A 15078-nucleotide genomic window follows, 5' to 3' on the forward strand; every position below is an offset into this window, starting at 1 on the left:
TTTCTATGTAATTTTCGGAGAATTTCGTTTCGGGACCCTGGAATCCCGAAAAACCGTGTATTATACACTTTAATTTGAGCCGTTCGGGAGGTCTTACCGGACCCGGTTTCTTTTTCTCCTTGTTTCTCAATCACGCGTCCGAGCTCATTTCAGGAGTTAATCTATTCGATTTCAGCCTCAAATAACGAGCATTAATAGATTTTTCTCGATTATCCGAGGTTCGACGAATCTTTGGTTTATGGCATACCAGCACCCCCAAATGTCTTCCGTTGGTACTCAAATTTTGCGTGGCCGCTTTGTCCGACCCGAGGAACTTTCTATGTAATTTTCGGAGAATTTTGTTTCGGGACCACGGAATCCCGAAAAACCGTGTATTATACACTTTAATTTGAGCCGTTCGGGAGGTCTTACCGGACCCGGTTTCTTTTTCTCCCTGTTTCTCAATCACGCGTCCGAGCTCATTTCAGGAGTTAATCTATTCGATTTCAGCCTCAAATAACGAGCATTAATAGATTTTTCTCGATTATCCGGGTTCGACGAATCTTTGGTTTATGGCATACCAACACCCCCAAATGTTTTCCGTTGGTACTCAAATTTTGCGTGGCCGCTTTATCTGACCCGAGGAACTTTCTATGTGATTTTCGGTGAATTTTGTTCCGGGACCCTGGAATCCCGAAAAACCGTGTATTATACACTTCAATTTGAGCCGTTCGGGAGGTCCGTGGAGGACCCTGTTTCTTTTTCTCCCTGTTTTTCAATCACGCGTCCGAGCACATTTCAGAGTTAACCTATTCGATTTCAACCTCAAATAACGAGCATTAATGGATTTTTCACGATTATCCGAGGTCCGACGAATGCTGGTTCATGGCATACCGACACCCCCAAATGTCTTCCGTTGGTACTCAAATTTTGCGTGGCCGCTTTATCTGACCCTATGAACTTTCTATGTAATTTCCGGAAATATTTGTTCCGGGACCACAGAATCCCGAAAAACCGTGTATTATACACTTCAATTTAAGCCGTTCGGGAGGTCCGTACAGACCACTGTTTCTTTTTCTCCCTGTTTTTCAATCACGTGTCCGAGCCCATTTCAGGAGTTAACCTATTCGATTTCAACCTCAAATAACGAGCATTAATGGATTTTTCACGATTATCCGAGGTCCGACGAATCTTTGTTCATGACATACCGCACCCCCAAATGTCTTCCGTTGGTACTCAAATTTTGTGTGGCCGCTTTATCTGACCCGAGGAACTTTCTATGTAATTTTCGAGGAATTTTGTTTCGGGACCCTGGAATCCCGAAAAACCGTGTATTATACACTTTAATTTGAGCCGTTCGGGAGGTCTTACCGGACCCGGTTTCTTTTTCTCCCTGTTTCTCAATCACGCGTCCGAGCTCATTTCAGGAGTTAATCTATTCGATTTCAGCCTCAAATAACGGGCATTAATAGATTTTTCTCGATTATCCGAGGTTCGACGAATGCTTTGGTTTATGGCATACCAAAGACCCCCAAATGTTTTCCGTTGGTACTCAAATTTTGCGTGGCCGCTTTATCTGACCCGAGGAACTTTCTATGTGATTTTCGGTGAATTTTGTTCCGGGACCCTGGAATCCCGAAAAACCGTGTATTATACACTTCAATTTGAGCCGTTCGGGAGGTCCGTAGAGGACCCTGTTTCTTTTTCTCCCTGTTTTTCAATCACGCGTCCGAGCACATTTCAGGAGTTAACCTATTCGATTTCACCCTCAAATAACGAGCATTAATGGATTTTTCACGATTATCCGAGGTCCGACGAATGCTGGTTCATGGCATACCGGCACCCCCAAATGTCTTCCGTTGGTACTCAAATTTTGCGTGGCACCTTTATCTGACCCTATGAACTTTCTATGTAATTTCCGGAGATATTTGTTCCGGGACCCTGGAATCCCGAAAAACCGTGTATTACACTTCAATTTAAGCCGTTCGGGAGGTCCGTACAGGACCCTGTTTCTTTTTCTCCCTGTTTTTCAATCACGTGTCCGAGCCCATTTCAGGAGTTAACCTATTCGATTTCAACCTCAAATAACGAGCATTAATGGATTTTTCACGATTATCCGAGGTCCGACGAATGCTGGTTCATGACATACCGGCACCCCCAAATGTCTTCCGTTGGTACTCAAATTTTGCGTGGCCGCTTTATCTGACCCGAGGAACTTTCTATGTAATTTTCGGAGAATTTTGTTTCGGGACCCTGGAATCCCGAAAAACCGTGTATTATACACTTTAATTTGAGCCGTTCGGGAGGTCTTACCGGACCCGGTTTCTTTTTCTACCTGTTTCTCAATCACGCGTCCGAGCTCATTTCAGGAGTTAATCTATTCGATTTCAACCTCAAATAACGAGCATTAATAGATTTTTCTCGATTATCCGAGGTTCGACGAATCTTTGGTTTATGGCATACCAAAGACACCCCAAATGTTTTCCGTTGGTACTCAAATTTTGCGTGGCCGCTTTATCTGACCCGAGGAACTTTCTATGTAAATTTCGGAGAATTTTGTTTCGGGACCCTGGAATCCCGAAAAACCGTGTATTATACACTTTAATTTGAGCCGTTCGGGAGGTCTTACCGGACCCGGTTTCTTTTTCTCCCTGTTTCTCAATCACGCGTCCGAGCTCATTTCAGGAGTTAATCTATTCGATTTCAGCCTCAAATAACGAGCATTAATAGATTTTTCTCGATTATCCGAGGTTCGACGAATGCTGGTTTATGGCATACCAAAGACCCCAAATGTTTTCCGTTGGTACTCAAATTTTGCGTGGCCGCTTTATCCGACCCGAGGAACTTTTTATGTGATTTCCGGAGAATTTTGTTCCGGGAACCCGAATCCCGAAAACCGTGTATTATACACTTCAATTTGAGCCGTTCGGGAGGTCCGTAGAGGACCCTGTTTCTTTTTCTCCCTGTTTTTCAATCACGCGTCCGAGCACATTTCAGAGTTAACCTATTCGATTTCAACCTCAAATAACGAGCATTAATGGATTTTTCACGATTATCCGAGGTCCGACGAATCTTTGGTTCATGGCATACCGGCACCCCAAATGTCTTCCGTTGGTACTCAAATTTTGCGTGGCCGCTTTATCTGACCCTATGAACTTTCTATGTAATTTCCGGAGATATTTGTTCCGGGACCCTGAATCCCGAAAAACCGTGTATTATACACTTCAATTTAAGCCGTGCGGGAGGTCCGTGACAGACCACATTTCTTTTTTCTCCTGTTTTTCAATCACGTGTCCGAGCCCATTTCATGAGTTAACCTATTCGATTTCAATCTCAAATAACGAGCATTAATGGATTTTTCACGATTATCCGAGGTCCGACGAATGCTGGTTCATGACATACCGGCACCCCCAAATGTCTTCCGTTGGTACTCAAATTTTGCGTGGCCGCTTTATCTGACCCGAGGAACTTTCTATGTAATTTTCGGAGAATTTTGTTTCGGGACCCTGGAATCCCGAAAAACCGTGTATTATACACTTTAATTTGAGCCGTTCGGGAGGTCTTATCGGACCCGGTTTCTTTTTCTCCCTGTTTCTCAATCACGCGTCCGAGCTCATTTCATGAGTTAATCTATTCGATTTCAGCCTCAAATAACGAGCATTAATAGATTTTTCTCGATTATCCAAGGTTCGACGAATCTTTGGTTTATGGCATACCAAAGACCCCCAAATGTTTTCCGTTGGTACTCAAATTTAGCGTTGCCGCTTCATCTGACCCGTGGAACTTTCTATGTGATTTTCGGTGAATTTTGTTCCGGGACCCGGAATCCCGAAAAACCGTGTATTATACACTTCAATTTGAGCCGTTCGGGAGGTCCGTACAGACCCTGTTTCTTTTTTTCCCTGTTTTTCAATCACGCGTCCGAGCACATTTCAGAGTTAACCTATTCGATTTCAACCTCAAATAACGAGCATTAATGGATTTTTCACGATTATCCGAGGTCCGACGAATCTTTGGTTCATGGCATACCGGCACCCCAAATGTCTTCCGTTGGTACTCAAATTTTGCGTGGCCGCTTTATCTGACCCTATGAACTTTCTATGTAATTTCCGGAGATATTTGTTCCGGGACCCTGGAATCCCGAAAAACCATGTATTATACACTTCAATTTGAGCCGTTCGGGAGGTCGTACCGGACCCTGTTTCTTTATCTCCCTGTTTTTCAATCACGTGTCCGAGCCCATTTCAGGAGTTAACCTATTCGATTTCAACCTCAAATAACGAGCATTAATAGATTTTTCACGATTATCCAAGATTCGATGAATGCTAATTTATGGCATACCGGCACCCCCAAATGTTTTCCGTTGGTACTCAAATTTTGCGTGGCCGCTTTATCTGACCCGAGGAACTTTCTATGTAATTTTCGGAGAATTTTGTTTCGGGACCCTGGAATCCCGAAAACCGTGTATTATACACTTTAATTTGAGCCGTTCGGGAGGTCTTACCGGACCCGGTTTCTTTTTCTCCCTGTTTCTCAATCACGCGTCCGAGCTCATTTCAGGAGTTAATCTATTCGATTTCAGCCTCAAATAACGAGCATTAATAGATTTTTCTCGATTATCCGAGGTTCGACGAATGCTGGTTTATGGCATACCAGCACCCCCAAATGTTTTCCGTTGGTACTCAAATTTTGGGTGGCCGCTTTATCTGGCCCGAGGAACTTTCTATGTAATTTTCGGAGAATTTTGTTTCGGGACCCTGGAATCCCGAAAAACGGTGTATTATACACTTTAATTTGAGCCGTTCGGGAGGTCTTACCGGACCCGGTTTCTTTTTCTCCCTGTTTCTCAATCACGCGTCCGAGCTCATTTCAGGAGTTAATCTATTCGATTTCAGCATCAAATAACGAGCATTAATAGATTTTTCTCGATTATCCGAGGTTCGACGAATCTTTGGTTTATGGCATACCAAAGACCCCCAAATGTTTTCCGTTGCTACTCAAATTTTGCGTGGCCGCTTTATCGACCCGAGGAACTTTCTATGTGATTTTCGGAGAATTTTGTTCCGGGACCCCGAATCCCGAAAAACCGTGTATTATACACTTCAATTTGAGCCGTTCGGGAGGTCCGTAGAGGACCCTGTTTCTTTTTCTCCCTGTTTTTCAATCACGCGTCCGAGCACATTTCAGGAGTTAACCTATTCAATTTCAGCCTCAAATAACGAGCATTAATGGATTTTTCACGATTATCCGAGGTCCGACGAATGCTGGTTCATGGCATACCGGCACCCCCAAATGTCTTCCGTTGGTACTCAAATTTTGCGTGGCCGCTTTATCTGACCCTATGAACTTTCTATGTAATTTCCGGAGATATTTGTTCCGGGACCCTGGAATCCCGAAAAACCGTGTATTATACACTTCAATTTAAGCCGTTCGGGAGGTCCGTACAGGACCCTGTTTCTTTTTCTCCCTGTTTTTCAATCACGTGTCCGAGCCCATTTCAGGAGTTAACCTATTCGATTTCAACCTCAAATAACGAGCATTAATGGATTTTTCACGATTATCCGAGGTCCGACGAATGCTGGTTCATGACATACCGGCACCCCCAAATGTCTTCCGTTGGTACTCAAATTTTGCGTGCCCGTTTTATCTGACCCGAGGAACTTTCTATGTAATTTTCGGAGAATTTTGTTTCGGGACCCTGGAATCCCGAAAAACCGTGTATTATACACTTTAATTTGAGCCGTTCGGGAGGTCTTACCGGACCCAGTTTCTTTTTCTCCTTGTTTCTCAATCACGCGTCCGAGCTCATTTCAGAGTTAATCTATTCTATTTCAAATTCAAATAACGAGCATTAATAGATTTTTCTCGATTATCCGAGGTTCGACGAATGTTGGTTTATGGCATACCAGCACCCCCAAATGTTTTCCGTTGCTACTCAAATTTTGCGTGGCCGCTTTATCGACCCGAGGAACTTTCTATGTGATTTTCGGAGAATTTTGTTCCGGGACCACGGAATCCCGAAAAACCGTGTATTATACACTTTAATTTGAGCCGTTCGGGAGGTCTTACCGGACCCGGTTTCTTTTTCTCCCTGTTTCTCAATCACGCGTCCGAGCTCATTTCAGGAGTTAATCTATTCGATTTCAGCCTCAAATAACGAGCATTAATAGATTTTTCTCGATTATCCGAGGTTCGACGAATCTTTGGTTTATGGCATACCAAAGACCCCCAATGTTTTCCGTTGGTACTCAAATTTTGCGTGGCCGCTTTATCTGACCCGAGGAACTTTCTATGTGATTTTCGGTGAATTTTGTTCCGGGACCCTGGAATCCCGAAAAACCGTGTATTATACACTTCAATTTAAGCCGTTCGGGAGGTCCGTAGAGGACCCTGTTTCTTTTTCTCCCTGTTTTTCAATCACGCATCCGAGCACATTTCAGGAGTTAACCTATTCAATTTCACCCTCAAATAACGAGCATTAATGGATTTTTCACGATTATCCGAGGTCCGACGAATGCTGGTTCATGGCATACCGGCACCCCCAAATGTCTTCCGTTGGTACTCAAATTTTGCGTGGCCGCTTTATCTGACCCTATGAACTTTCTATGTAATTTCCGGAGATATTTGTTCCGGGACCCTTGAATCCCGAAAAACCGTGTATTACACTTCAATTTAAGCCGTTCGGGAGGTCCGTACAGGACCCTGTTTCTTTTTCTCCCTGTTTTTCAATCACGTGTCCGAGCCCATTTCAGGAGTTAACCTATTCGATTTCAACCTCAAATAACGAGCATTAATGGATTTTTCACGATTATCCGAGGTCCGACGAATGCTGGTTCATGACATACCGGCACCCCCAAATGTCTTCCGTTGGTACTCAAATTTTGCGTGCCCGCTTTATCTGACCCGAGGAACTTTCTATGTAATTTTCGGAGAATTTTGTTCCGGGACCCCGGAATCCCGAAAAACCGTGTATTATACACTTTAATTTGAGCCGTTCGGAGGTCTTACCGGACCGGTTTCTTTTTCTCCTGTTTCTCAATCACGCGTCCGAGCTCATTTCGGAGTTAATCTATTCGATTTCACCTCAAATAACGAGCATTAATAGATTTTTCGATTATCCGAGGGTTCGACGAATCTTTGGTTTATGGCATACCAAAGACCCCCAAATGTTTTCCGTTGGTACTCAAATTTAGCGTAGCCGCTTCATCTGACCCGTGGAACTTTCTATGTGATTTTCGGTGAATTTTGTTCCGGGACCCTGGAATCCCGAAAACCCGTGTATTATACACTTCAATTTGAGCCGTTCGGGAGGTCCGTACAGGACCCTGTTTCTTTTTCTCCTGTTTTTCAATCACGCGTCCGAGCACATTTCAGAGTTAACCTATTCGATTTCAACCTCAAATAACGAGCATTAATGGATTTTTCACGATTATCCGAGGTCCGACGAATCTTTGGTTCATGGCATACCGCACCCCCAAATGTCTTCCGTTGGTACTCAAATTTTGCGTGGCCGCTTTATCTGACCCTATGAACTTTCTATGTAATTTCCGGAGAAATTTGTTCCGGGACCCCGGAATCCCGAAAACCGTGTATTATACACTTCAATTTGAGCCGTTCGGGAGGTCGTCTGGACCACTGTTTCTTTATCTCCCTGTTTTTCAATCACGTGTCCGAGCCCATTTCAGGAGTTAACCTATTCGATTTCAACCTCAAATAACGAGCATTAATAGATTTTTCACGATTATCCAAGATTCGATGAATGCTAATTTATGGCATACCGGCACCCCCAAATGTTTTCCGTTGGTACTCAAATTTTGCGTGGCCGCTTTATCTGACCCGAGGAACTTTCTATGTAATTTTCGGAGAATTTTGTTCCGGGACCACGGAATCCCGAAAACCGTGTATTATACACTTTAATTTGAGCCGTTCCGGAGGTCTTACCGGACCCGATTTCTTTTTCTCCCTGTTTCTCAATCACGCGTCCGAGCTCATTTCAGGAGTTAATCTATTCGATTTCAGCCTCAAATAACGAGCATTAATAGATTTTTCTCGATTATCCGAGGTTCGACGAATGCTGGTTTATGGCATACCAGCACCCCCAAATGTTTTCCGTTGGTACTCAAATTTTGCGTGGCCGCTTTATTTGGCCCGAGGAACTTTCTATGTAATTTTCGGAGAATTTTGTTTCGGGACCCTGGAATCCCGAAATCCGTGTATTATACACTTTAATTTGAGCCGTTCGGGAGGTCTTACCGGACCCGGTTTCTTTTTCTCCCTGTTTCTCAATCACGCGTCCGAGCTCATTTGAGTTAATCTATTCGATTTCAGCCTCAAATAACGAGCATTAATAGATTTTTCTCGATTATCCGAGGTTCGACGAATCTTTGGTTTATGGCATACCAAAGACCCCCAAATGTTTTCCGTTGGTAGTCAAATTTTGCGTGGCCGCTTTATCTGACCCGAGGAACTTTCTATGTGATTTTCGGTGAATTTTGTTTAGGGACCCTGGAATCCCGAAAAACCGTGTATTATACACTTCAATTTGAGCCGTTCGGGAGGTCCGTAGAGGACCCTGTTTCTTTATCTCCCTGTTTTTCAATCACGTGTCCGAGCCCATTTCAGGAGTTAACCTATTCGATTTCAACCTCAAATAACGAGCATTAATAGATTTTTCACGATTATCCAAGATTCGATGAATGCTAATTTATGGCATACCGGCACCCCCAAATGTTTTCCGTTGGTACTCAAATTTTGCGTGGCCGCTTTATCTGACCCGAGGAACTTTCTATGTAATTTTCGGAGAATTTTGTTTCGGGACCCTGGAATCCCGAAAACCGTGTATTATACACTTTAATTTGAGCCGTTCCGGAGGTCTTACCGGACCCGATTTCTTTTTCTCCCTGTTTCTCAATCACGCGTCCGAGCTCATTTCAGGAGTTAATCTATTCGATTTCAGCCTCAAATAACGAGCATTAATAGATTTTTCTCGATTATCCGAGGTTCGACGAATGCTGGTTTATGGCATACCAGCACCCCCAAATGTTTTCCGTTGGTACTCAAATTTTGCGTGGCCGCTTTATCTGACCCGAGGAACTTTCTATGTAATTTTCGGAGAATTTTGTTTCGGGACCCTGGAATCCCGAAATCCGTGTATTATACACTTTAATTTGAGCCGTTCGGGAGGTCTTACCGACCGGTTTCTTTTTCTCCCTGTTTCTCAATCACGCGTCCGAGCTCATTTCAGGAGTTAATCTATTCGATTTCAGCCTCAAATAACGAGCATTAATAGATTTTTCTCGATTATCCGAGGTTCGACGAATGCTGGTTTATGGCATACCAGCACCCCCAAATGTTTTCCGTTGGTAGTCAAATTTTGCGTGGCCGCTTTATCTGACCCGAGGAACTTTCTATGTGATTTTCGGTGAATTTTGTTTAGGGACCCTGGAATCCCGAAAAACCGTGTATTATACACTTCAATTTGAGCCGTTCGGGAGGTCCGTAGAGGACCCTGTTTCTTTTTCTCCCTGTTTTTCAATAACGCGTCCGAGCACATTTCAGGAGTTAACTTATTCAATTTCAGCCTCAAATAACGAGCATTAATGGATTTTTCACGATTATCCGAGGTCCGACGAATGCTGGTTCATGGCATACCGGCACCCCCAAATGTCTTCCGTTGGTACTCAAATTTTGCGTGGCCGCTTTATCTGACCCTATGAACTTTCTATGTAATTTCCGGAGATATTTGTTCCGGGACCCTGGAATCCCGAAAAACCGTGTATTATACACTTCAATTTAAGCCGTTCGGGAGGTCCGTACAGGACCCTGTTTCTTTTTCTCCCTGTTTTTCAATCACGTGTCCGAGCCCATTTCAGGAGTTAACCTATTCGATTTCAACCTCAAATAACGAGCATTAATGGATTTTTCACGATTATCCGAGGTCCGACGAATGCTGGTTCATGACATACCGGCACCCCCAAATGTCTTCCGTTGGTACTCAAATTTTGCGTGCCCGCTTTATCTGACCCGAGGAACTTTCTATGTAATTTTCGGAGAATTTTGTTTCGGGACCCTGGAATCCCGAAAAACCGTGTATTATACACTTTAATTTGAGCCGTTCGGGAGGTCTTACCGGATCTGGTTTCTTTTTCTCCCTGTTTCTCAATCACGCGTCCGAGCTCATTTCAGGAGTTAATCTATTCGATTTCAGCTTCAAATAACGAGCATTAATAGATTTTTCTCGATTATCCGAGGTTCGACGAATGCTGGTTTATGGCATACCAGCACTCCCAAATATTTTCCGTTGGTACTCAAATTTAGCGTAGCCGCTTCATCTGACCCGTGGAACTTTCTATGTGATTTTCGGTGAATTTTGTTCCGGGACCCTGGAATCCCGAAAAACCGTGTATTATACACTTCAATTTGAGCCGTTCGGGAGGTCCGTACAGGACCACTGTTTCTTTTCTCCTGTTTTTCAATCACGCGTCCGAGCACATTTCAGGAGTTAACCTATTCAATTTCAGCCTCAAATAACGAGCATTAATGGATTTTTCACGATTATCCGAGGTCCGACGAATGCTGATTCATGGCATACCGGCACCCCCAAATGTCTTCCGTTGGTACTCAAATTTTGCGTGGCCGCTTTATCTGACCCTATGAACTTTCTATGTAATTTCCGGAGATATTTGTTCCGGGACCCTGGAATCCCGAAAAACCGTGTATTATACACTTCAATTTGAGCCGTTCGGGAGGTCGTACCGGACCCTGTTTCTTTATCTCCCTGTTTTTCAATCACGTGTCCGAGCCCATTTCAGGAGTTACCTTATTCGATTTCAACCTCAAATAACGAGCATTAATAGATTTTTCACGATTATCCAAGATTCGACGAATGCTAATTTATGGCATACCGGCACCCCCAAATGTTTTCTGTTGGTACTCAAATTTTGCGTGGCCGCTTTATCTGACCCGAGGAACTTTCTATGTAATTTTCGGAGAATTTTGTTTCGGGACCCTGGAATCCCGAAATCCGTGTATTATACACTTTAATTTGAGCCGTTCGGGAGGTCTTACCGGACCCGGTTTCTTTTTCTCCCTGTTTCTCAATCACGCGTCCGAGCTCATTTCAGGAGTTAATCTATTCGATTTCAGCCTCAAATAACGATCATTAATAGATTTTTCTCGATTATCCGAGGTTCGACGAATGTTGTTTATGGCATACCAGCACCCCCAAATGTTTTCCGTTGGTACTCAAATTTTGCGTGGCCGCTTTATCTGGCCCGAGGAACTTTCTATGTGATTTTCGAGAATTTTGTTTCGGGACCCTGGAATCCCGAAAAACCGTGTATTATACACTTTAATTTGAGCCGTTCGGAGGTCTTACCGGACCCGGTTTCTTTTTCTCCCTGTTTCTCAATCACGCGTCCGAGCTCATTTCAGGAGTTAATCTATTCGATTTCAGCCTCAAATAACGAGCATTAATAGATTTTTCTCGATTATCCGAGGTTCGACGAATCTTTGGTTTATGGCATACCAGCACCCCCAAATGTTTTCCGTTGGTACTCAAATTTAGCGTGGCCGCTTCATCGACCAAAGGAAATTTCTATGTGATTTTCGGTGAATTTTGTTCCGGGACCCTGGAATCCCGAAAAACCGTGTATTATACACTTCAATTTGAGCCGTTCCGGAGGTCCGTACAGGACCCAGTTTCTTTTTCTCCCTGTTTTTCAATCACGCGTCCGAGCACATTTCAGGAGTTAACCTATTCAATTTCAACCTCAAATAACGAGCATTAATGGATTTTTCATGATTATCCGAGGTCCGACGAATGCTGGTTCATGGCATACCGGCACCCCCAAATGTCTTCCGTTGGTACTCAAATTTTGCGTGGCCGCTTTATCTGGCCCTATGAACTTTCTATGTAATTTCCGGAGATATTTGTTCCGGGACCCTGGAATCCCGAAAAACCGTGTACTATACACTTCAATTTGAGCCGTTCGGGAGGTCTTACCGGACCCTGTTTGTTTTTCTCCCTGTTTCTCAATCACGCGTCCGAGCTCATTTCACGAGTTAATCTATTCGATTTCAACCTCAAATAACGAGCATTAATAGATTTTTCACGATATTCCAAGATTCGACGAATGCTAATTTATGGCATACCGGCACCCCCAAATGTTTTCCGTTGGTACTCAAATTTTGCGTGGCCGCTTTATCTGACCCGAGGAACTTTCTATGTAATTTTCGGAGAATTTTGTTTCGGGACCCTGGAATACCGAAAACCGTGTATTATACACTTTAATTTGAGCCGTTCGGGAGGTCTTACCGGACCCGGTTTCTTTTTCTCCCTGTTTCTCAATCACGCGTTCGAGCTCATTTCAGGAGTTAATCTATTCGATTTCAGCCTCAAATAACGAGCATTAATAGATTTTTCTCGATTATCCGAGGTTCGACGAATGCTGGTTTATGGTATACCAGCACCCCCAAATGTTTTCCGTTGGTACTCAAATTTTCCGTGGCCGCTTTATCTGACCCGAGGAACTTTCTATGTAATTTTCGGAGAATTTTGTTTCGGGACCCTGGAATCCCGAAAAACCGTGTATTATACACTTTAATTTGAGCCGTTCGGGAGGTCTTACCGGACCCGGTTTCTTTTTCTCCCTGTTTCTCAATCACGCGTCCGAGCTCATTTCAGGAGTTAATCTATTCGATTTCAGCCTCAAATAACGAGCATTAATAGATTTTTCTCGATTATCCGAGGTTCGACGAATGCTGGTTTATGGCATACCAGCACCCCCAAATGTTTTCCATTGGTACTCAAATTTAGCGTGGCCGCTTCATCTGACCCGTGGAACTTTCTATGTGATTTTCGGTGAATTTTGTTCCAGGACCCTGGAATCCCGAAAAACCGTGTATTATACACTTCAATTTGAGCCGTTCGGGAGGTCCGTACAGGACCCTGTTTCTTTTTCTCCCTGTTTTTCAATCACGCGTCCGAGCTCATTTCAGGAGTTAACCTATTCAATTTCAGCCTCAAATAACGAGCATTAATGGATTTTTCACGATTATCCGAGGTCCGACGAATGCTGGTTCATGGCATACCGGCACCCCCAAATGTCTTCCGTTGGTACTCAAATTTTGCGTGGCCGCTTTATCTGACCCTATGAACTTTCTATGTAATTTCCGGAGATATTTGTTCCGGGACCCGGAATCCCGAAAACCGTGTATTATACACTTCAATTTGAGCCGTTCGGGAGGTCGTATCTGGACCTGTTTCTTTATCTCCCTGTTTTTCAATCACGTGTCCGAGCCCATTTCAGGAGTTAACCTATTCGATTTCAACCTCAAATAACGAGCATTAATAGATTTTTCACGATTATCCAAGATTCGACGAATGCTAATTTATGGCATACCGGCACCCCCAAATGTTTTCTCGTTGGTACTCAAATTTTGCGTGGCCGCTTTATCGACCCGAGGAACTTTCTATGTGATTTTCGGAGAATTTTGTTTCGGGACCACGGAATCCCGAAAAACCGTGTATTATACACTTTAATTTGAGCCGTTCGGGAGGTCTTACCGGACCCGGTTTCTTTTTCTCCCTGTTTCTCAATCACGCGTCCGAGCTCATTTCAGGAGTTAATCTATTCGATTTCAGCCTCAAATAACGAGCATTAATAGATTTTTCTCGATTATCCGAGGTTCGACGAATGCTGGTTTATGGCATACCAGCACCCCCAAATGTTTTCCGTTGGTACTCAAATTTTGCATGGCCGCTTTATCTGACCTGAGGAACTTTCTATGTAATTTTCGGAGAATTTTGTTTCGGGACCCTGGAATCCCGAAAAACCGTGTATTATACACTTTAATTTGAGCCGTTCGGGAGGTCTTACCGGACCGAGTTTCTTTTTCTCTTTGTTTCTCAATCACGCATCCGAGCTCATTTCAGGAGTTAATCTATTCGATTTCAGCCTCAAATAACGAGCATTAATAGATTTTTCTCGATTATCCGAGGTTCGACGAATGTTTGGTTTATGGCATACCAAAGACCCCCAAATGTCTTCCGTTGGTGCTCAAATTTTGCGTGGCGCTTTATCTGACCCGAGGAACTTTCTATGTGATTTTCGGTGAATTTTGTTCCGGGACCCTGGAATCCCGAAAAACCGTGTATTATACACTTCAATTTGAGCCGTTCGGGAGGTCCGTAGAGGACCCTGTTTCTTTTTCTCCCTGTTTTTCAATCACGCGTCCGAGCACATTTCAGAGTTAACCTATTCGATTTCAACCTCAAATAACGAGCATTAATGGATTTTTCACGATTATCCGAGGTCCGACGAATGCTGGTTCATGGCATACCGGCACCCTCAAATGTCTTCCGTTGGTACTCAAATTTTGCGTGGCCGCTTTATCTGACCCTATGAACTTTCTATGTAATTTCCGGAGATATTTGTTCCGGGACCCTGGAATCCCGAAAAACCGTGTATTATACACTTCAATTTGAGCCGTTCGGAAGGTCGTACCGGACCCCGTTTCTTTATCTCCCTGTTTTTCAATCACGTGTCCTGGCTCATTTCAGGAGTTAACCTATTCGATTTCAACCTCAAATAACGAGCATTAATAGATTTTTCACGATTATCCAAGATTCGACGAATGCTAATTTATGGCATACCGGCACCCCCAAATGTTTTCCGTTGGTACTCAAATTTTGCGTGGCCGCTTTATCTGACCCGAGGAACTTTCTATGTGATTTTCGGTGAGTTTTGTTCCGGGACCCTGGAATCCCGAAAAACCGTGTATTATACACTTCAATTTGAGCCGTTCGGGAGGTCGTACCGGACCCTGTTTCTTTATCTCCCTGTTTTTCAATCACGTGTCCGAGCCCATTTCAGGAGTTACCTTATTCGATTTCAACCTCAAATAACGAGCATTAATAGATTTTTCACGATTATCCAAGATTCGACGAATGCTAATTTATGGCATACCGGCACCCCCAAATGTTTTCTGTTGGTACTCAAATTTTGCGTGGCCGCTTTATCGACCCGAGGAACTTTCTATGTGATTTTCGGAGAATTTTGTTTCGGGACCCGGAATCCCGAAAAACCGTGTATTATA

This window comes from Silene latifolia, chromosome 10 (genome assembly GCF_048544455.1).
Source record: "Silene latifolia isolate original U9 population chromosome 10, ASM4854445v1, whole genome shotgun sequence".
Classification (NCBI taxonomy): domain Eukaryota; kingdom Viridiplantae; phylum Streptophyta; class Magnoliopsida; order Caryophyllales; family Caryophyllaceae; genus Silene; species Silene latifolia.